At 53.2% G+C, this 23,335-nt stretch overlaps 1 protein-coding gene across 9 annotated transcripts in view; it reads left to right on the top strand.

Annotated features, from left to right (window-relative positions):
• Nucleotides 1–5,218: 5,218 nt before the first annotated feature.
• FAM167A (family with sequence similarity 167 member A) overlaps nucleotides 5,219–23,335 on the top strand; it is a 60,079-nt gene continuing 41,962 nt past the window's right edge. For 2 of the 9 annotated variants that reach the window (XM_063709042.1, XM_063709044.1), the window contains exon 1: nucleotides 5,219–5,348. The gene's annotated coding sequence lies outside the window, so the exon portion shown is untranslated. Of the gene's footprint in view, nucleotides 5,349–12,198; nucleotides 13,356–19,400; nucleotides 19,497–23,335 lie in introns of those variants that run through there. The other 7 variants (XM_055349065.2, XM_063709045.1, XM_004046645.5 and 4 more) reach the window with 7 other exon arrangements.

Here is a 23,335-nt window from a genome sequence, read left to right on the forward strand (position 1 = left end):
TGGGACAGGGAAGCCTGGAGGCCCCCAGAAGGCCTTGGAATCTCCTAACTCACTGGGGTGAGGCCCCAAATAGCCCCCACACTACCTGAAATGCTTCACTTTAACTTCTCATTCACATAGTGCCTTACTACCTTGTTCTGAAAAAAACACTGCACAACTATAATACACCAAATAAAACATTTTTAAAGAAGCTGGTGAGGGGAGGGGTGGAATGAGTCAAAGGGGAAGATAAGAGCAGAGGAGTAAGATGGAGTTGGGAGTGGGGACTGCAGGCACGAAGCCTGCCATGAGTGCCTCTCCACGTGATGGGGTGGTGGGCAAGCAGTGTACTGTTTACTCTTATAGCCTCCAGTGGTATGCTGAGTTGATCATGACCCTCACACTTTCAGCCTTCAACACCCCAACACTCCTTATCTAGGAGCCAGGGTGAAGAGCACAGCCCCACCGTTCATGGATCCATGTCCAAGAGGGAAAAAACAGCCAGCTATTCAAAGAAGCCTAGTTCTCCTGAGGCTGAGATCACACAAAGTTCCAGAATGTCTGGTGAGTCCCCCTGGGGGGGATGCTGTGTAATGTAGGACATGACCCCCCAGTGTGGCAGACTGTCACAATTACTACTTGAGACCATCATTATAACAGTTACTGCTGTTACTAACTGAGACCGTCATTACGAGACTGAACAAAGGAGGACAAACACAGAAATGAAAACTCAAAACAAAAAAAAAAACTCTTTTAAAGAAAGGGGCCAGGGGAAGAAGAAAAGAGCTCCCTACTTCTAGTGAGCAAAGCAGTAGCCCTAAGCTTCTACAGCCCTTCGTATTATTGGGGAGCGACAGCAGGGAGGAGGAGGTAACGATTGGTCAGCTGCTTGATTGATCACAGGTTCACGTTATTGCTAACAGGCTTCAGATTTGCCTAATCACAAGAAACACTTGTGCCTGGGTTGTGACTGCCCTCAGCATTCCTTCTGGGCTGCAGACGCAGTTTGTCAGTTTGCCCAACATCCTGCTGTCATGAGAATAGTTTGCTGTTTACTCATATAGCGTCCTGTGGTATACTGAGTTGATCACGAACCTCACACTTCCGGCCTTCAACACTCCAACACTCCTTACAGAAGCCCAGAACGAGGCTCATGAGCTGTTTCCTGTCCCACACTACGTGCCAAGGGGCGGGAAGGCCCAGGGAAAGCAGAGTGGGCAGGAGAATCCATGGACCCCATTTGAAGCCCCTTTGGGCCTTGGGTCCTTTTTAAAACAGGCCTTGGACAAATCATTTTAACTCTGGAGCCTCAATTTCCTCATCAATCAAAAGAAAATGATACATTTACAGAATGACTACAAGGGTCCCAGCTACTCAGGAGGTTGAGGCAGGAGAATCACTTCAATCCAGGAGGTGGAGGTTGCAATGAGCCAAGATCGCCTGGGTGACAGAGCAAGACTCCATGTCATAAAAATCAAACAAAAAAAAATCAAAATGCCAATTGCAAGAAACAAAAGCAAATTGCAGAGGAATGCATATAACTATAATGTTAAAACCATTAAAAAATACAAATAAACAAAATAAAACTGTATGTGCTTTATATACACCTGCATGTAGAAGTCATAACAATGGGTTAGGGAAATATAACCTTAACTCATAGTAGAGATTATTTTGGGGAGGAGGAGCCAGAAGCAGCATTGAGGGGTGGGGGTTGGTTAAAAAGGGCTTAGCCTTACCTATAATGTTAGAATTTTCTAGAAGAAGAATCAATTTACTTACATCTAGCATACTTTTAAAAATAATATGGGCTATGAAAAACAGAGGAAATTATGCTGAAATGTCAATAGCAGTTCATTATGGTTCATGGGAATATAGATGACTGCTATTTTCTTTTGGAGATAAATTTTTATTTTTCCTTTTTTTCAAATTTCCCACATCCAAAAAGAAATGGCACAGAAACAAAAACTAAAGGCTCTATTTTTTTAAAAAATCTAAACATATGATTGAAAAACGGTAAAGAAATACGTGTGCTGAGTGCCAGGTGTGACTGGTGCATGCCAGCCATGGCTGCTGCTTCATGTGGCAGACTCTGGAGAAAACAGAGGGCTTAACTGTGTCCTGGGACCTGAAATTCCCCAGTTAGATGGCTCGGGGTAAAGGATCACTCTCTTTTAAAAAGCAAACATTCTAGAAGGATCTATCTAGGAAGCCAGTGCTTGGCCTCCCCTAACTGGGCTTCTTCTCTTTGTGGTAGCCAGAGTGGGTCTCCCTGATGTATGGAAGCCTCATAAGATGTCCAAGTGCGAGGAGTAGTAGGATTTGGTGGAAGAGAGAAGGATGAAGAATTCCCAAGCTGGAGACAGCCCTGTGGGATGGAGTGCAGCCTCCACGGGGTGGGGGCATGGGGTGCGGAGCACAGACTCCCAGAGACCCCCCAACAAGGGCTAATTGAACAAGGCTATGGGAATTCGGGTGGGAGCTGAAAAGGGAACGGGAGGGGGCTTTGAGTGCTTCCCCCAGAAAGAAGGGGATGGGGGAGGATGGACGCCTCCTTCAGAGAAGAGGCTGAGAGGAAGGAGGGGGTGTGTGGGCCTTGTCCCGGGCCCTTCCTGCCTAAGGCCTGCCCTTCTCCTCAGCTGTGGACTTCAGCCACTTGCTCCTCCCTGGCAGGAAAAGCAGAGCCTCAGCTCCAGACCCTTATCTCCCCTCAGCTTTCCTCAGCTCCCAGAGGAGCTGCCTTTCCTCACCTGACTGCCTTGGGGACTGGCTCTGTGGTGAGCAAACAGGCCGGGCTGGGCAGGTCTAGGCCCAGGCTCAGGCCCAGGATAAGTCCAGGGAACAGAGGCCTCTTTGACTTTGGGGATCCAGGCCGCTGTCGCCCTTGGCCTCGGTTCCTCTCCTCAGGGCCTCCCCAGGGGTGGGTGGCCCCAGCTTTGCTCAGACACACTCTCCCTTCCCACCACCCCGATTTCTTTCCCACAGACTCAAGCCCTGCCTGCGCCCTGGCACCCCCACTCCAGCCCAAAACACTGTCTCCCAAACAAGGCACACAGGAGAGCGTTTTAGGTCTACACAGGGCTCTAAGCCAGAGGCTGCCTAAGTTCCCACCTTGGCTCAGGCCAAGGCAGTGATCCCCCCAGGAATGGTTTTAAGGCCCTGGCGCCCTGTGTTCCCTTCCTTGGCTCTATCCTCCCCCACCCTGGCTCACACGAATCTCCAGAAACCGAGGTGCAAACACCTGGGCTCCCAGAGGCTTTGGAGGGAGGTGGGGCAAGTCATAGAATTTTCCCAAGTTGTCCTATGTCTGAGCAGAAAACACTTGCACAGGCCTGGCTCTTGGCGCAGGGCGGAAGGCTGTGGGAAGATAAACGCCGCCATCAAGCCGGGGCAGGGACTCATATTTGCTACCAACACTGGGTGCTAGGGAGGATGGTGAGTCCACGCCCAGCTTCCCCTGTGGCCTGGGGGCACCTCGTGAAGGGATCTGAGCCTCTCTGTCTACAGAAAGGATGCGTCAAAGTTTGTCAAAGTTTGCCTTTTGCCGATTTCCTGAGAAAGAAGATGGAATCTTCTACAACTCCATTTTAGCTCCTTAGAAAAGAGGCGAGATCACACAATCCCATTAAAAACAGCGGGGAGATCCATGCCTGTCCTTCTGTCATTGATTGGGGATGGGGGAAAGCCGGGGGGCAGGGGTGGGCACTGGTGGCCACATCACATCAGCAGTGAACTGAGGGCGCTGCTTCCTCTGGCCTCTCCTTCCTCTCCACCTGCTTCATTCCTAGGGTTGGAGAGGACAAATGGCTTGGCTCACACACCACACAGCCCGGCACCAACTACCCATCTGGAACATTCCTGGCTTCCCCAGGTTGGCTCATCTCCCACCCATTCCTTCTTCAACAGAGGAAACTAAGCAGAAGGGTTATTGAGAATGCACGCTCATTCATTCATCCATTTGTTCACTTGTAGAAGCATCATTGATTATGTACCCACTGCATTCCAGCCCTGCACTAGGCACTGGGAACATTCCTTACTCAAAGATGAATAAGAAACCAGCCCTGAGCTCACAGGACTCTGGGAGGATAACCAAGAGGTCTGCGGCCACAGGGGTGAGTGTGGGAGTGGCAGGTGTCCCGGGTGATAGGGAAACACAGGTGAAGGGCAGCAATGTGAGTTGGGGGAGGGGACATAGAGCAGGGAAAAGGAGCTAGAATCGATACATTTAGGGAAAGATTAGAGAATCTGTGTGTTCTAGGACCTGCAAATAGGCACATCTGACCTGATTGAGTCAGATCATATAATTGGCACTGGATATGTTTGTATGGGTGTGCTTGTGTGGGGCGGGTTTTTAAAACGTAATGGCTCTTCTGATGGCAAGAAGGCTTTTGCAGGAGGTTCAGAAGGAGTATGATGTGTAAAAGGTTGGATCTCAGCTGTATTTTAATCTTGGCTGCTGCTTGATTTCTTTTGGGCCTCATCTGATTTCTTTTAGACTCTGAGATCCTAGAAGCCTGAGTGACTTGCGCAGCTGAACATCAGGGTGAGAAGGCCCAGCTGGGGGTGGGGTGAGGTTGAGAGGCTTTTATGCAGACACTCTAAGGTATTTGCAATTGCCAACAGATCGTTTTTCCTCTTGGAAAACTTCTAAGAAACTCCAAGTCCTTCAACTCTGTGAGCATGCACGAGGGTGCAGAGAGGCCCATAGGGAAACTGAGTAGGAAAACTGAGGCCAGGCTGGAGGGGCACAGGGAGGGGGTCCCAGAGGAAAAGCTGAGGAACCTGTCCTAAGGTGGGGGCACCACGGTGGGCCTTGGCTGCAGAACTGTTAGCCCCAGGCTGGTCTGGCCCTTCCTGCAACCACTGGACTGCCCAGTCTGCTGGATCAAGGATTTTATGAGACAGTAAGAGGGGAAGAGTCCTGCTCATTTGTTTATTCTGACAGTGTCCAGGGGACTCCCACGGGCTCCTCACTCCAGGACACTTGGCTGCTGGGCAGAGTGCAACCCACTCTGAACCTTCCTCTCTTCCCTTCCTTTTGCCTCCCTTCTCCCTCTCCCCTCCCCTCTCCTTCATGTCGCCGCCTTCGCTGTTGATGTTATTGTGATTCTTCTTCTTCCTCCCCCTCCCCCTCTGCCTCCTCATCTTCCTCCTTACCCCCTCCTTTTCCTCTCCCTTTCTCCTTCCTCCTCCCTGTCTCCTCCCCATAAGCCTATGGCGTCATCCCACAGAGCCATTTGTCCAGGAGGGCTGATTGTGAAACATTTTGATCAGACCATGAAACATCAGTGGGTTCTTGCAGAAGTGATTTCTCTGTGTGTTCATCAGTCTGTCCTCTGCACTGTGGCTTCTCGCATCTTCCAGGACCCTAGGTAAGCCCATCTCTGGGTGCCTGTATTGATTTTTCTCTTCTTTTCTGCATCTAGTTCTGTCTGTGAAGCAGAAACCAAGTCTCAGTCCTAAGATGTGAACCATAGCATGGCAGCTGACCAGGTTGGAGTGGATTGCTGCTTTCCTGGGCCAGGAAGTGCTCTGGAGTCTGTGCCCAAAAACTGTGGCTGAACCACGGGGCATGTTTGTCTGTTCCATGCGCCGTCCTGTTTTGCTGGTGTCAGGTTCCAAACAGGGCTACCTCATGCTCTGGGAAGACAAACAAGGCAGCTAAGATATCCAGGAATGCTGCCAGTTTGCTTGTTGAATATTTGTTCATGCTGTGCCTAGTACCAGAATGAGTGAAAGCCACACCCCTTTCCAGGTGGTGCACAAGCCAAGAGCAGTTGGCGTGCAGACGTGATATAAAACACTGTTGGCCGGGCACGGTGGCTCGTGCCTGTAATCCCAGCACTTTGGGAGGCCAAGGCAGGCGGATCACCTGAGGTCAGGGGTTCAAGATCAGCCTGGCCAACATGGCGAAACCCCGTCTCTACTAAAAATACAAAAAATTAGCCGGGCATCATGGCGCATGCCTGTAATCCCAGCTACTCAGGATGCTGAGGCAGGAGAATCGCTTGAACCCAGGAGGCAAAGATTGGCAGTGAGCTGGGATTGTGCCACTGCACTCCAGCCTGGGTGACAGTGTGAGACTCTGTCTCAAAAAAAAAAAAAAAGAAAGAAAGAAAAGAAAAAGAAAAAGAAAAAAAAAGAAACAAACCACCATTTCCTGTGTGCTACTCCCTGTCTAAGACTGTCAGGCATTTTCTAGGCGTTAATTCTAATCCTCACAGTGACCTTCATGGTAGCTCTTGGTACTGCCAATGTGTAGAGGAGGAAACTGAGGCTCAAGAGACTAAGGGATTTTCCCAAAGCAGCCTGACAGCAAAGGGCAGACCCGGGGATACAACCGCACCCTGCACTGCATACACTTCCTCCCCACCTCCCTGGCCAGGATGGGGATGGGAAAGAAGGTGTGCGTTCCTTTTGTTTGAACATCTACGGGGCAGCGGGTTAGAGCTGATTTTAGGAGAGAAGTTACGTATAAGGGAGGCTTTGTCCCCAGTATCTCTTTGGGGTACAGTTCTTGAAAAGGGGTTGAATATTAAGAGCCAAAGTCCCGTTTCCCCAAAAATCCCCCCCAGCACTGGTGAATGACAGGCCGTCCTTCTCTTTTACCACCTTGTCTCACTCCTGCCTCCAAAGCCTGCCTCATGTCTCGGCCTTCCCGATGACACAATGATCATCCCTGTATGCAGCAAGCTTCCCCCGACACCACTGTTCATCAATCTGTCCTCTGCACCTTGGTTTCTCAAGGTATCATCAGGGATTGGCCGATGGAGATGAAATGAGCCCGTATGTCCTCGCTCCTGCATCACTGACGTCGCCGTGGGCTATTGAGTTGGAGAAGACATTGGGCTTCCCTGTCCTGGCTTCCATAAGGGGCAGAGCTCTACTGCAGGTCCTGGTCTTGCCTGCAGGTCAAGGGCCACCTCACCCTGAGTTCAAGCAGGCTCTTCCCCAGGATGGGGGTGCCGCTTTGTTCCTGAGCATTCTAGGCTGGCTCTCATCCCAGCCTCAAAACCAGCCTGTTTCTTTTATCTTGCTGGCCTTGATTTATAGTAACTGCCAGACCTCACTAATTGACAGTTCCTAGTCCGGCCTCCTGCCTCTGCCCAGCAGGATAGAGTCTATTCAGCAGGTGCAGAGTGTCATGGAATCAAGGGTCAGAGGATGGCAGAGCTGGAACCACTTGTTCTAGTGAAAAGAAAGCCATCCAACCGGAGGAAGTGATTTGACAAAGTTCCAGTTAGTAAAAGAGCCCACCCTGGAACCTGGATCTCCTGGCTCCTACTCAGGGCTCTTTCCATTACTCAAAGTAGCCAGGCTCACTGGGTGAGACGACTGCTTAGAATCACATCTAGAAGGCTCTCCCCTGCCCATCAGGGTTGCCGCTCTTCTGTTGTTAGTGGTGACATTTCTGGTGCCCTTCAAATGCTGTGCATGCAAGAATCGCTAGAACCCAGGAGACGGAGGTTGCAGTGAGCCGAGATCACGCCACTGCACTCCAGCCTGGGCAACAGAGAGAGACCTTGTCTCAAAAAAAAAAAAACCCCAAAAAAACAAAAAACAAAACAAAACAAAAACAAATGCTGTGCATGTTCAGGAGGCCTCCTTCCAGGTGTCACCAAGGATGTGCTGGTGCTGGGCCTGCAAAGACATTCCACAGCATATTCTAGAAGATGTTCTTACAAGTGTTCACAAGATAAAACAGCAAACTCCACAAACTCAAAGACATCACAATGGAGAGGGGCAGGATACGGGAGGTGATCGCTCATGTCTGTGTGCGGTGTGCTGCGTAATTTGCTCCTTAAACAAACCAGCAAGAAAGGCTCAAATCAGTCCCAGCCTGACATTTGAGAGGCCCAAAGTGAATGCACAAAGGGAGGTCCACATGCCATGTCTCTAAATATTTGAAAGTTATAAATCAAGTTAATAAACTGGAAAATAGGTTTTGTTCTTTCCTCCTGCCTTGACAAATATGCCTTTATAACAACTTCAAAAGCAAGGCTCTGATTTGCATCCTTGGACCCTTGAACAAAGAAGGGAGGTGGGAGTGAGGCCTCAGGCCCCACCTGTGGCCCCCCTCTTACTTTTCCCACCCAGAGCTTGGACAGGGGAGCAGCTCAGCCTGAGAGCCCAGCCTTCATCCAAACCCCATAGACCAGGAAGAAGCCACACTGGCCTGAACATGGCCCGTCTGAGCAGGAGATCCCTGGGCCCTAGGTCCCAGGTGGAAAGGAGGGAGTGGATTCTGAGAGGGCACCCCCTGACCCCCGGCCATCTTGCCTGGAGAAGCGCAAGGCAGGGTTCTCTAAAACCCAGCCCAGGCAGCCCTCTTGCTCACGGATCAAGGCAGTACTATGAATAGTAAAATAATTTCCATCTTATTGATAATGTAACTGTAGCTCAGAAAACTTAAGTGACTGCCCATGGTACATACTAATCACCAGAGGAGCTGGGATGCAACCCAGGTCTGCCTGACTCGTGGTCCCCTGCTGTCACCACCTCTATTGCCGTCCCAATGTCATCATCGCCTGGGACATGCGGGGGCCCCATCACCTTGAGCCAGCAGAAACACAGAAACAACCTCTGTGTGGGCCTCCTGTCTCAACCTCTCACCTGCCCAGCTCCTCTGAGCTAGGAGAGCCGTGATGCGCTCCTTCTTCATCCCCTGCCTTTGCAGTTGCGCCGAGCCCTGCAGCTGTGCCCTTGTGCCCGCCAGTCGTCACCTCGGCCGCTGAGCAACCTCCTGCTCTGCACAAAGCCTCCACACATGCCCTTCCAGATGCAGTTCCCTCTGCTGCCTCAGCGTGGGCACCTCTCCCAGCTGATGCCCACTCCTCCTTCTCATCTAGGCTCAGGTGGAATCTGTCACCTCCCTACTCCAGCACTAAGGTGGACGCTCTATGTGGTGACTGCTCTGTTAATGATCTTCCTACCAAAAAGCCACATGCGCCACACTCCCATGTCTAGCCCCCGGGTGGCACAGAGCCAGCCGCCCCTAAATGGAACTAACAGGTTCCCTAGAAGACAGAAAGCTGGCCCTCATTGTCCTTCTGAACTTCAGCCTGAATCAGCCTCTTCTGAGAGATGAGAGCAGGGAGGAGCCATTGCAGCTGAACATGCCTAAGACAGTCACTTCCCGCTTCTTCTTGAAACCCTGGGCCCACGGATGGACAAGTCCCTTCACAGGCAAACAGCAGAGACCGGTGGACTCTGGCCCTGGGCTGAGAGTCTTCATTGCTGCCTGGAGCAGGGCAGGGATGTCGCCACCCTTAGTGTCCTCTGTCCCACAGAGCCCAACAGCAATTTCATCCTTCCTTCTCTCGCATCCCTAGAATCCAGGAATCGCCTTCAAGTAGCTTATAGACTCAAAAGGGAACAGGAGAGACTGATTTAGAGAGGGCTTTGTGCCCTGAGAGTGACAAGAGGGCAGAGTCTGGTTCCAGCTGTGCATTTGGAGCTCCCCTCGGGGGAAGGCCAGTCCTCACGAGGTCTGCCAGGCCCAAGGGCTCTGCCGCAGCACCTGCCCTGCCCTGTCTCTGATGTCATCTCCCACCCATGCTCTACTCCCTGCCTGCTGCATTCTGGCCTCGAGGCACCCATGCTGGCCCCTGATTGTGGCAGGCACGTTTGTTGGCCCAGGGCCTCTGCACTGACCCTTTCCCTAGAACACCCTTCCCCGAGACACCACAAGACCCCCTCCATCGTCTCCCTCAAATCTTTGCTAGAAAACCACCTTATTAGCGAGGCCAGCCCTGCCCACCTTGCCTGAAAACGTGCACACTCTTCCCCTTCTCTGCCGTTACTTCCAACCCAAGTCTACAGTTCTGTTTTTCTATCACTCACAATATTGCTTATTTACTTAGCGTATTTGTCGGTCATCGTCTGCCTGCTTTCCTCTGCTGGATTATCAGTTCTCAAGGGCGAGGTCCTTCATCTAACTTGTTCACTAACATTTCCCAAGAGCCTAGAACAATGTCTGGTATTTAGTGGTACTAATACATATTTATTGAACAGATGAATAAATGAATTGGGGGAAATTCTGAAAGATAATATTTTAAGTTTAAATCTTTTATTTATTTATTTATTTATTTATTTATTTATTTATTTATTTATTTTTGAGACAGGGTCTTGCTCTGTTGCCCAGGCTGGAGTGCGGTGGTGCAATCATGGCTGACTGCAACCTTCAACTCCTGAGCTCCAGCAGTCCCACCTCAGCCTCCCAAGTAGCTGGGACTTCAGATGTGTACCACCATGCCCAGCTGAGTTTTCTTTCTTCTTCTTCATTTTTTTTTTTTGTAGAAGTGGGGTCTCACCATGTTGCCCAGGCTGGTCTCCAATTCCTGGGCTCAAGCAATCCCCCTGCCTCGGCCTCCCAAATTGCTGGGATTACACGTGTGAGCTACCATGCCTGGCTGGGCATTTTTCTTGACTCGTCTATTTCACAGCTTCCTGTAGGATTATAAGAGGCAATGTCTCATGCATCATGCACCAACGGAAAGAAAACTTCTCTGTAAGGAATCAAGGGGAAGAGAGAACCTCTAGGTGGCCTTGCCTTCTCTGGCCCACCCAGATCCTCCCACCATCACTGGGTTTCAGTGTGCGTGACACAAAAGGAAGTGCCATCAGAAACACCAACACAGTGCCATCTTCCCTTTTGAGTAGTGTTTCTTGATGTTTCTCATTACAAAACGATTCATTGTAGAAAACGAATGCAGGCTTACAGAAGACATTTTAAATCCTCCATTATCCTGCAGCCCAGAGATAACCACAGCTAATATTTGCATACACTCTTCCAATCTTTTTTCCATGCATACATATGAATTAGATATTAGAATGAGAAGTTTCATAATGTACACAGGATTTGGTGTCCCAGTCTTATTTACTTAGCGTTAAATCGTTAGTATTTTTCTATATGATCAAATAGTTTTTGAGAATATTATTTCTTTGGCTACATACCATTCTGTGCTAACTCATTTATTTGACCACTCCATATGATTTCACGTTGGAGTTGAGGCTACTCCAACCAAGACTGCTCTTCCTCCTCCCCTTCCTCCTTCCTCTGGCCCACTCTCCTCCTGGTCCCCATCACTGATTACCCTCCTGCCAGGCAGGATGGGACACATGCCAGGCAGAATGGGAGCCACAGGGCAAGACACCACCCTTGCCTTGGACAGGCTGCCTGTCCATTTGAGGCATGCCACAATTCCCCCATGAGAAAGCATCTGCACTCCCAGAAATATAAGCCACAGGTCAAACAGGGAGCCAGGAGGTAGAGGTGGGAGAAAGCATTTCCAGATGGGGCTGAATGGCCCATCCAAAAAGATCTTGGAGCATTCACCACGTGCCAGGGCCATGGGCACACCAGTGAGCAATGCAGCCAACTAGGGCTCAGCACCGGGGCTGTGGTCAGAAACAGCCAGCACCCAGAAGGATGCTTTATCCCCAAGTCCAGATTGAGGCTCCTGCTTGCAAACATGGTTCATGCCCTTCCGGAGACTACTGCCTCAGGGAGACAGATACAAATCAAATAACCTCACAGGTAAACTTGGAATTATAACTGGTCCATGAAGGACATAAGGCAGGGGGCTGCCAGCACCTGTAACCTGGGGTTCCCTTGGGAGGCAGAGCTGCAGCAGCCTGTGGGGAGGAGCACGTGGACAATGGGACTGGAAGAGGGTCTGTTGTCTGGGGAGCAGGGTCTGTGCAAGACAAGGCCCTAGAGATGGACAGAGGCCAGCCAGGCCCCTGCAGCCAAGCTAGCTCTTAATCCTCAGAGGACTGGGGGCGTTGAAGGCCTTTAAGCAGAAGCAGCTGAGACTGGATTTCCATTCTTAAGAGTTTCCCCTGTTTGTGGAGGAGTAACTGGCTTGGGAGGCGCTGAGAGAGGGTAAAGGGACATCAGCATGGAGACTGCGTGCACGCTTGGACCCGGGTGGCAGGTCCCAGAACTGGGTAGGGCAAGCTGCTGGTGGCTTGGGTAGGGACAGTGGCAGGGGGCAGGAAGAAGGAAGGAGTGATGTTTAGGAGCTGGAATCAGAAGATCTGGATCAACGCTGTGACTCTCCAAAAGATGCTTGTTAATACACCCGCTAGCTTAGGACCGTTCCCTCATTAGCATGACTAGGTCTGTACTGGCAAGATGTCTCCTTAGACGACGTCCCTCAGAGGACCTTCCAGTGAAGGTCAGAAAGGAAGGGAGTAGGTCAGGGCTGGACGCGGAGTTGCAATGAAGGACGCGGGCACCAGAGGGCAGCACGAGTGTCTCGGGCCCCTGCAGGGGCTAAGACCCCACAGAAGGCCCGGCCAGCCGCGCACCTGCCTGGAGCCTGCGCCAGTCACTTTGCAGCCCCACCACTCAGCTTCGCGTCTGCCCATGTAGACGGCGCCTGCGCGCACGCCCAGGGCTATCGTGAGAATGGCAGACTGGAGCCCTTTGAAAGACGCTTCCAGCCCCGGGCATCTAGGAAAGGTGCTTGATGAGGTCTGGGGTAAGAGACCCCCATCCAGTAACCAGCCTTGGGGCCTCCAGTGTCCGGCCTGGGCCCCTCGTCAGAAGCTGGGACTGGTCCTGAAGACCTGCGGTCCGGGCAGCTCGGGCTGCTGTCCTGCGTGTGCCTTAGGGTTTGCAGCTCTGGGCTCTGATGCAGCAGGGACTGGGTCTTAGAATCTAACGACAGCCAGAGGTGGCCGATGCCGCGCCCCTGGCGGGACAGACACCCTGTGGTTAGTGGGGCAAACGCTCGGGTCTTTGCACCTCAGTTTCCTCATCTGGCAGCCAGAGATGCCTACACTTGCCCTGCTGGGTCGTCAGGGGGTGTGGCCCACGGTAGGCGCTCGGGGGCAGTCGTGGCCGCGGGTCCTATGAACTCCTGCCGTTTGGGGGTGGGTGAGGCCCTGGGCGTGGGGTCCCCCTGCGCCCTCCATGCAGACAAACTTCTGACAGTGGCGCAGCCACGTTGCCACAATTGGGGGAAACTGCCTTGGTTTCGGGTTTAATGAGAAAATGGATGTTTGGGTTTGGTTTCATCTGGGGTTTGGCGAAGGCATCCAGTTCCTCTCCACTCGCGGGGGCTGCCCGGGCCGGTGAACCGACAGGGCGCTAGGACCCGGGGCGCGCTCGGACCCGGGGCGAGAACGCGAGGCCGGGATCGCGGTGAAAGGCTCGCGGCGGAGAGCTCGGCCGTCGCCAGGCAACCGCCCTGACGCAACGCAGGGGGAAAAAAAAAAGTCCTTTCCGAAAGGAGCAGCGCCGAGAATTCACCGGAGCTCGGGGAGGCGAGGCGGGAGCGCTGAGCTGAGGCCGGGCAGCGCGGACCCGCGCAGGAGGAGGCGGCGGGGACACCGGCGAGTCCCCAGCAGGGCCCCTGGGCTCCCGGAAGGTTGGTTCGCGCCGGCGGCGGGGACTTTCCCAGGGAATGGGAGGTGTGGCCGGGGCGGGCGGCGCAGTCTGGGCAGGGGCTGAGGCGTCGCAGGTCCCCAGCGCGAGCAGTGGCCCGGAGCAGCCCGATCCCAAAGCGCCCTGGAGGGGACGCGCTCCTACCGCCCCCCGGGAGAGGCCGCTCATGCGCTCCCGCAGGTTCGCTGCCCTCCCAGAGGAGCCGGGCAGCCAGGGCTGGACTTCATCTCCTAGCTCCCTGCTGGCCGTGTCCGGGCTCGTATTCTGGGTGGAGGTTCGGGGTCTGCCGTCTGAGAGGGAGGGCCGCACTCAGCCTCTCCGGGTCCACTCCCAGGCGGCTGGTGACCTCCAAGCCCAGCCTGGCTCCTGTGTATAGGTTCAGTGAGATGGAAGTTTCTGTCCCCACGGATGCGGTCCCTGACTAATGGGAAGTGGCCCAGGGCACCTGGGCCCGAGGGTGCTCTAAGGACCCAAGCCAATGTGACCTGAGGGAACGGCACAGCCCCAAGGGCCCCCGGGAATGAGCAGGTCAGCCGTGAAGGTGGGCACCCTGAGTCACCGAGGCACCGGACCACAGACCGCAAGGGGTAGGGTGTCTTCTTCAGCCAAGTTAGGTTGGATGTATTGCTTTTTTGCACACCCGTTACTGCCTGGTTTTTATTCCCGGTGGGGCTTCGAGGGAATTCTGAGGACTGGGACCTCCTGGGAAGATCTGGAAGGAGGGTTGACTCTAGGTTGGGGGCTGGCCACTGCCTTATGCCTGCAAGCAGGTTCTCCCAAGTCAAGTTTCCACAAACTCCCCGTCATTGCTGGAGAATCCCAGAAGATGAGATCAGGTCCCTATCCACAGGGTTTTCCCCAAGGGACACATGCTCCAAAGCAGCTTCCCATTGACACAGTAGACACAGTCCTGCCCCCTCACTAAGCTCAGGATGGAGCGTGGAGGGTGTGGACAAAGTCTTGGGAAAGCAGAGGTGCTGTGGCGCCTGTTGCCTGAGCGCGTTGGCAGGATAGGAACTTCTGCAGCGTGTTTTTAAGGAGCTTGGAAAGCAGCCATGGGCTGTGCTTGGAATGGATAAAGATGACAGCTCTTCTTTCTTGAGTGCATTTATGGACCATGCACTACTTAGAAACCCTTCGCATCCCTTGGTCACTCCATCCTCCCCATCAGTCTTCAAGGAGACTCTATTATCCTTGTTTTGCTAATGAGACTCTAAGAAATTGAGTGACCTGGTGTGGCTCCCACACCTGGTGAGAGAGCAGAGAGTCAGCCTCACGTGCCTGACTCCCGGGACAGTGCTCTCAAACGAAGGCTGCTTTGGGAAATCTCAGGCACCTAAGGCCCAGAGAGGGGCAGAAACCACTCACGCCCAGATGAAATGAGAACTGTGTGGTGGGGCTCATCTTATGACCTGAGAAGGTCCTCTGCCTGCTTGAGGAACCCTGTGGAGCCAGGAAAGCCATTTCTTCTATTAGGAGCTTGCAAGGCTGTGTTGTTGGGCCTGGCCGGCCTCAATTGTTCTCACCTGAAGCAGAAGAAAGGGTTGCTCCCCCACACCCTGTTCTCCTCCTTGCCTGCCCAGAGCCCCCAGACTCCCTGCGCACTTGCTCCTGTTCTTCTGGTCCTCGCAATTACATGCATGGATTTCTACTAAATTGCCAGTCCCCGCCTTCCTGTCTACTAGCTTGGCCCCTCTCCAAGAGGGACTTTGGCAGGGAAATAAATTAAGGCCATGCCTAACTATTTGCTGAGAGAGAGCCACAGAGCCCCAGGCCAATGAGGAAGAAACTACTTGCTAGGCTTCTCACACCCTGGCTGCTGTGTTCTCTAGGCAAATCTTGCTCGCAGAAAGCCCCGTTGGCCCTACAGGAGCTCCTGGAATTCCCAGAACCCTTTGGGAGCTGTGCTTTCCCAAGGGACTTGAGCTGCTTGCAAAGGCGGAAAATGAGTAACTGAGCACTTTGCTCCTGGTTTCCAGACCAGGGGTGGGAGAGCATGCACGTGCCACTAACCGGAAATCCCTTAGGATTAGCGTGGCTGGCTCTTACTGTGCAAATGCACCCCGAGACTTGGATTGCCATGTGGAGACAGGAAGGAAAAGCACAGACTGAAACAGACCTTGAGGGGCTGAGGATGGGCTACATGGTGGGCAGGGGGAGGTGGGGAGCAGGAAGGATGGGACAGGGTGGGAAAAGAGTTTAGGAGGGGCGGCAAGTGAGCCTCACTGGCTCTGCAATCACCTGTAGAGTCTGAGCTGCCACCGAGGGCCGTGTTGCCAGGATGAGTCAGGTAGGCCGCAGGTCTCAGCTTTCCCTGGTTAGGACCGTTGCCCTGTCCATTAAAGGCCAACTCTTCCCCACCCTGACCCCTACCACTTCTCTCTGGAGAAGTGTTGGAGAGGAAGGACAAGCATGGAGAGAGAAGGTGAGCAGAGGAGTTCGAGGGGGGCTGCTCCCACCTCACCCCCTTTCCTTCTGCACACTGCCTGCCTGCTCATCTCTGCCAGGCAGCATCAAATCTCATCCATCAGCCACTCTCGAGAGGACTTTGCTGAGCAGTAGCCCAGTCTCCCTGTGGGCACAGCCGTCAAGGGGGCCTCTCTTCTCTAGCAGCAGCTGTCTAGTGTCAGGCTCCTCTCCATGCCAGGCCCTGCCACGTGGCCTTAGCAAGCACACAGTAGCTCCCCCCAAGTTGTCATCTATAGTGGGGGGTGGCTTTGCTCCCCCACCACAAAGCGCTCTTCACTGAGGAATTTCCAAAAGGTCCCTCGGGTGCCCATAAGTGCGATCCTCCTCCCCAGCGGCCTTTGCAGAAACCTGCAGAGGATGAGGGTTCACCTTCTCCCCCTGGGGGCATGGACCAAGCCCCCATTTCTTCAGTGTGGCCGGAAGTTCCTTCCAGGGCATCCTGATCCAAAGGTGGAAGCTGGCAGTAGATGCCCAAGGGCTCCCTCGCAGGGCTTGTCCCTTGGGCATCCCTAGAGGGACAGGCCCAGGTCAGACCCCATTTTCCAGGTCCAGTGGCAGGTATGGAAAGAGCCTAGGCAGTGACTTGCGCACTGGCTACAGTTCCAGGCCTTCTCGAAGGCTGGGCAGTGTTTCCTCATTCCAGGAAGCCAGCGGAGCCTCTGCGAGCTGGCTGGGCACAGCAGCCCCTAGGTCAGCAGGCTCATGCTTAGGGTGGTGGCCACCCAGGAAGGTTCTGGATGAGGGTCTTTGCCTTAGGGACCTGACCCCCACTGTCCACCATCAAGTTGAAAGTGACACTACCTCCCTAGTCTTGTGATCAGCTCCACGCACTTCGCCCTGGAAGTCCCATGCCAGGCGTGAACTGACCTAAGTCCCTCCAGTCACAAAGGCACCTCCCAGATTTGGTTGTGTGGCTGCTGCTGTTTTGTTTATTTGTTCAATAGCAGCCACTGAAAACTTGGAGGAAGGTGAAGCCAGCCTCATTATCAAGTTTGAATGAAAGCAGCCTCAGAGCAAATTCTGCCAGACGTACACATTTTTGGACAAATATTTACCTGAAACAAGTCCAGCGGAGTCCATACAGCCTGTCCTGTGGGCTCGGTGAAGCCCAGCAATCTGCTCTCTGCTGCCCTGACCACACCTCCCTGGAGCTCTCATGGATTCTTTTACCTGCTCTTTCCTGAGTCAAGAGTGCCTCTGAATTCATTTAGCCAACCCACATATCTTGAATACCTCTGTCTTTACCAATGAGAATGCATTTCTAATATTTACTTTGCTAATCATCAAATGCCCAATGCTGACCAGAGATAAAGACGCTGAAGTGCCTGTCCCTGCTGCCTCTGCAGCAGATGCTTTCTGCTTCGAGGCAGTGGCTGCGAGTGGGGTAGGGGTGGGTGTTGCTGATTTGAATACATCTAGGTTGTAGCTGGCATAATGAAACCACACAGAACAGCCCACCATCTCTGCAAAGGAGTTTAGGATCCAAATGCACCACCCTACCAAGGAAGCAGAAGGTGAAGGCCGTGCCCTCAGGGAGCGTGCAGTCTGGTGAGGTTGCTGATGAATAAAGGCAGCTTGTGTAGTAGAGTCCTGAGCTCACAGTAAGATGCTGTTCTGCACGCTTCAGTTAACTTTCGCAGTGCAGGAGCCATTTCCCAATTCGATGGACCAAGGAGAGTGACAGCCAAGCACAGTCAAGAGCAGGAGGTGACAGTCCTATTAGAGGTGTAACTAAAAATTCATGTAAACTTGATCTCATTTGGTCCTTCCAAGACTGTGAGGTACGATCCGTTACAATCCTGTTTCATGGATGTGGAACCTAGGCCTAGGAGGGTTGAATCTGTTGATCAAGGTCATAGAACTAGTAAGTGGCAGGCTGGCTGTCAACCAACCCACATCCCCCGACACCCGGCTCTGCCCTGTTCTAACCTGCTCCAACCCTTTCTGCTGCTCCTGATTCCTTTCCTCTGCGAGGTGTGAACCCGGGAGGCTTCAGCAGCCCAGTACCTCCAGCGCAAGCTGACACGGCAGGGAAGCAAAGTCACACATCCCATTTTCTGCCCTGCCTGCGGGCACTCAGGCCATATGTCCCTGCCAAACCCCAGTGCAGGCACAGCGCTGCACCTGCAGCCACTTACAGGCTGCACTGGGCAGTCCAAGCCAGGCTGAGGCCACACTGGGACCCCACTGCGTCCAAACACCAGGAAACCCTAAGGACCCTTCTAGCCCCTGAGAGGTCAGGACCCCCAGCCCGAACGTGGAGGTACCCAGTTGGCATAAGCACAGGGAACCCCATGAAAGGCCTTACGAAGTCTTTTAGAAACTCTGGGCTTTGGAACTTGTGCTGCAGAGTAAAATAGAAATCAGATCATCTGGACAGATCCCCACTTGAGCTGGAGTTTGTTGATTCTGCCTATTTTCAACTTGGAGCCAATTATCCTGTGGATTCAAATAGTCCTAGATCTGCCTTGTTTGGAGGCTGAGGCCAATGCCAGCTGGTTAGGAGCCACTCTGGTGGGCTGAAGCCACAGGGGAGGGCACACATCCCCCGTGTCCTTAGCTGTGCCCTGGTGTCTGAGTTTCAGCCAGCTGGGAAGTGTTTCCTGTTTGTATAGCCAGGGCACCGGCCTGCGCTGCATTCTGCTTTCATCTCTGCAGATTGCTTTAAAGGCCACTCTGTGTCTACTTTCTGCCCTCTAATCCCCACTGCCACCATGGCCTTTGGCCAGAAAAGCCCTGGGTCTCATGTGGCGGTTGGCGGGGCGGCAGCAGGCTGCCTTAGCCCGTCTGGGCATCCCTGCCTTGTTGAGCGTTTCCCAGGAGGAAAAACCACATCCTTCTCTTTTTTTCCCATGGCTACTTTCCCCCTCCCCATCTCCTCCAAACTGTCAGATTCTCAGGCACCTCTCCCTGCCTGCCAGGGCCGCCCTTTCCCAGAGCCCCGCAGCCTTGGAAGGGACACACCAGTGACTGGGCGTCCCAAGAGCCCCTCTCCCTGCGGTGGCCCTGGGCTTTCTCCCCGCCTTGCAGGGAGGCCATAAATTAGATCTGTGGCTCCCAGGAGCCAGGGCCTCTTTCTGACCAACGGGGAAGCAGTATTTCTTGGCAATTTTCTCAGCAGCCTCTTTCACCGGGCTAAATGAAAAGGAAGGTTTCCTTGCTCCCAGCCTTCCTGCAGGAGGACTGTGCATCAGCTTGAAGCAGCCTGAGCCCATCAATTATTCAGCACAGACCCAGCACTTTGAATTTGCAAAGGTCTTAAGTATTTTTATAGATTCTTTCCTCATAATGTCCCAGCGAGACAAGCAAGGTTTCCCTGTTTCCTAGACAATAGATGCAAGGTTCAACTTGGAGTCAGAAGACTTGGGTGCAAGCGCAGCCAGCCCCACTCATGGAGCTGTGGGACCTGGGGCAGTTCTTTCCCTGGCTCTGGTGTGCAGTTCTCTGTGGTATAATTCTTAGGAAGGCCTCCCTAGCCCAGGTCATTGTGTGTGTGGGGAAAAAAATTTGCAAATGCAGTGTGATTAAAAAATGCGTGTGGTTGCTCTTGTTGTACCAGGTGTGGAAACGGAAGCTTCTATCCTGAGCTGAAGTGCAACCATTAGCACAGGACACTGCAAACCGGGCTTTGCTGGGAGACAGTCCCCAGGGAAACGTGGGCGAGTCGGCGCCTCTACTCCCTGGCCCCGTGGGGGTGGCTCCATGACATGGTAGTCCCCACTACCTGCTGCTGTGGGCTGACTCTGCATGTGTCAGGATGGAAGAGGGCACAGAGGTCATCACACCCAAACCAATGGCTTGGGGTGGGACGGGACCCCAGTAGCTGACTCCCAGGCCGGGAACTCTTTTCTCTTCCACACCAGGCTGGCTCTGTCCAAAATGTTTCTCCTATTCCCGTCAGCAATGCTGGGACCCCAGGTGGGAGGCACCCAGGGCTGCCTAAAGCCGGAGTGTTAGGGCAATCTACGGGTGCAGCCCACTAGGGCGCCTGCCCCCTCCCAGAGTCCTGTACTGGGTTTCATGCCATGTACCCATCCTCTCACACTGGTGGCCCCAGCATCACAGCATCACAGCTGTCCCTGGGACTGGCCCAGGAGCCACCTCCATCAACCAAAACAAACAGACAAATGAAATGAGTCCCTGGCCGGGTGCGGTGGCTCACACCTGTAATCCCAGCACTTTGGGAGGCCGAGGCAGGCAGATCACCTGATGTCAGGAGTTCAAGACCAGCCTGGCCAATATGGTGAAACCCCATCTCTACTAAAAATACAAAAATTAGCCAGGTGTGGTGGTGGGTGCCTGTAATCCCAGCTACTCAGGAGGCTGAGGCAGGAGAATCACTTGAACCTTGGGAAGCAGAGGTTGCAGTAAGCCGAGGTCGTGCCACTGCATTCCAGCCTGGGTGACAAGAGCAAAACTCTGTCTCAAAAAAAGAAAAGAAATGAAATGAATCTCCGTTCCAGTTGAATTCCAAAGAGTCGTGTGACTTGTCCAGCGTCACAGGTTGGTTGTTAATGGCAGAACTTCCCTTAGGCTGAGGTCCCCTCACTGCACAGCCCTGCCCAAGGACTAAGACCCCAGCCCCAGAAAGAGGCCCTCCTGCCACAGCAGCTGTACTCACAGCACCCATGTGCTAGGCACTGCAGACCGAGGCGCTCGGTCTCTTCTTCCTCTTCTGCCCAGAACAATTTTACAGAAAAACAAAGCATTGCCTTGGGACTATTTCAGTGTTATTTGCCCCTGAGGTTTCTAGGAACACTGGACTTGTAAGTACTATAAAGCTCACATGCCTGTTCCTTCTGTGCAAATGGAGCCGCCTGAAAGATGGTCACAATGGTGGAGTTGGGGAGACTTGAGCTGGAATGGTGGTTCCTTCCCTGACCTGCTTGTGAACTGTGGTTTCCTTGCCTGCAGTAGAGATAATACGAGACACTAGATAATACCAGTCGTGCCTCAGGGTCATTTCAAGGGCTAAACTAGATATTGCACAGTGCCTGGCACAATAAAAAGGGTCTCCTCTTTTCCTCCTCCTTCTAACAATTTTCATTTATTTCTGTATAAATGAGAAATAGAGAAACGGGTGATAGAGAGAAAAGTAGTCATTCATGCATTTGTTTTATTATCAGAAAGTATGTGTTGAAGTTGAACTGGTTACACCCAGCAGGTGGCCATGAGCAGCAGGGGGAAGAACTGGGGGCGAATTCGCCCTCCTGAAGCCCAGGCTAGTGTGGGCAGTGCCGTTCCAGCCTCTCTTGATGGCAAGAGAATCTTCTGGTGCATTTCACTGGGAAGTTCAGCTCTTTAGGTTCTGCTGGGCCTAACCTAAGGGCTCAGAAGATGTCAGGATGCTCTCTCTTTCTCTCTCTTTCTGTTTGTTTTTCCCTTAGTTCTCCTTACCTCAGGCTTATTCCCTTTTTACTGCAAACGGGCTTTCTCCAGACTCTGGAAACTCCAAGCTTATATCCTCCCAGCTGAGCTGCTCCTGATGAAAATACCCTATTTCTCCAAGTGTCTGTGTTTAAATCCCATGAAAATATTCTGATTGGTCTTTTGTGGCCCATTGCACATCCCCAGGCCCAGTCACTATTGCCAGAGTAAGGGCTAAAATGAACGTCTCTTTCTAGGTGTTGTGAGTGTTCCTGGGGCAGGGGTGATGGGCAGGTGCTGTGACTCATGGTCCCTTCAGAACCACCTGAAATTAGACAGGAGTGATGCCCACAGAAGGGATGCTGGAAGAAGATAGATCTGTTCACCCGACAGGCACATCAGAAATGTGACTCAGTAAAACCATCCAGCAGGTGCACTGCTGCACTGAGAGTGGGCAGGAAAGTGCTCAGATCCAAGTGTGAAGGGAGGAAGCCATCAGCTCCATTCGGAAGAGCACAAAAGACTGTCGAGTGAGGTGCTGTTTGATCCAGGCTTGAAGACTGAGTCAAATTCAAACATAAGGCTATCGCGGAAGGATGAGACATAAAGTTGAGACCAGCATCCCAAACCACCCCATCTCAACTCAAGAAAGATGACTCAGCCACCAGAAGCATTCTGACTTTGAAAGTCTTACCCATGAAGCTGTGGGAGGTCTTCTGCTGTGGAGATGTCATCTGGAGCTGTGAACGACTCTGGCTGGACTTTGTTCGCTGACTTCACCGCATCAGCGTCATCAGCACACACTGAACATCTGCTGTTTACAGGGCCCTGTGCTCGGGACACAAAAGGTGCAGCAGTGTCCTGCCCCTCAAGGAGCTGGTGTCTGGTCAGGAAGACAGGACCACAGACTCCCACAGTTCAAGGTCATGCGGGCCAGTGTGCAGTCAGCATGAGGAAAGCAAGTGACTGGAGAATTCAGAGAACGGTGGCCTGGAAGGTGGGGAGTGTGAGAGGGCTTCAGGGAGGAGGCGAGCCCTCGGATGAGCTTTCAGGCAGTGCAGGGCCTAGCTCACCAGTGAGGGTCAAAGACAAGGACAAAGGGCCAGATGGACTGCCCAGAAAGTCCTCTTCATTCATTCATGTACCCACTCTCTTACTCAGCAAGTTTCCTGAGCACCCGCTGTGTGCCGGGCACTGCTCTGAGTGCCGGGGTCACAGTCAGGAACAGAATTCGGAAGCCCCTGCCTGCTAGGAGCTGGCATTCTCAAGGGTGGGACACACAGACACCAACAAACATCACGGAGTAAGTGATGAGCTCCAGAAGCACCAGGAAGGCGAGCGCTGGGCTCCATCCTGTGGCCCAGGCTGGGGTTTGCGTGGAGATGAGGTTCAAGCAGAACCAGGCATGAAGCAGCGAGCATATGACATTGTGGCACAGCATCAATGTCCTTCAGAAGAGACTGCCGAGTTCTCACAAGGGTGTGCAGCAGGGAGGGGAAACCCAGGCAGCAAACAGGAGGCTTCCAGGAAGGGGGAAGGCTAGTGCTGTCCTGGCTGGACATGTGCCAGAGGGAATGCTCACCCGGCAGGGTAGACCACAGAGGTGCTTGGAGAAAACCCCAGGAGCGCTGTCCTGTGGAGCCCTGATCCCACCCACACCCCTAACCCAGCCCCGTGCACACCCCTAACCCAGCCCCGCCCACTTCCCCAACCCAGCCCCGCCCATACCCCTAACCCAGTCCAGCCCACTTCCCTAACCCAGCCCCACCTACATCCCTAACCCAGCCCCGCCCACTTCCCTAATCCAGCCCCGCTCATACCCCTAATCCAGCTCCACCCACTTCCCGAACCCAATCCCCCCATTTCCCTAACCCAGGGCCCAACTCACTTCCCTAACCCAGCCCCACCCACGTCCCTTAGCAGCCGCACTCCCCTAATCCAGCCCCACCCACGTCCTTCACCCAGCCCCGCCCATGTCTCTTACCCAGCCACACCTACATCCCTAACAGCTCTGCGCATGTCACTAACTCAGCCCTAGCCATACCCAGAGCACACACCCAATAGAGCAACCACCTCACACTCATATATTCACACACCTAGCAGGGCAGCTACCCACACTCTCACACT

The sequence above is a fragment of the Gorilla gorilla genome, chromosome 7, assembly GCF_029281585.2.
Source record: "Gorilla gorilla gorilla isolate KB3781 chromosome 7, NHGRI_mGorGor1-v2.1_pri, whole genome shotgun sequence".
Taxonomy (NCBI): domain Eukaryota; kingdom Metazoa; phylum Chordata; class Mammalia; order Primates; family Hominidae; genus Gorilla; species Gorilla gorilla.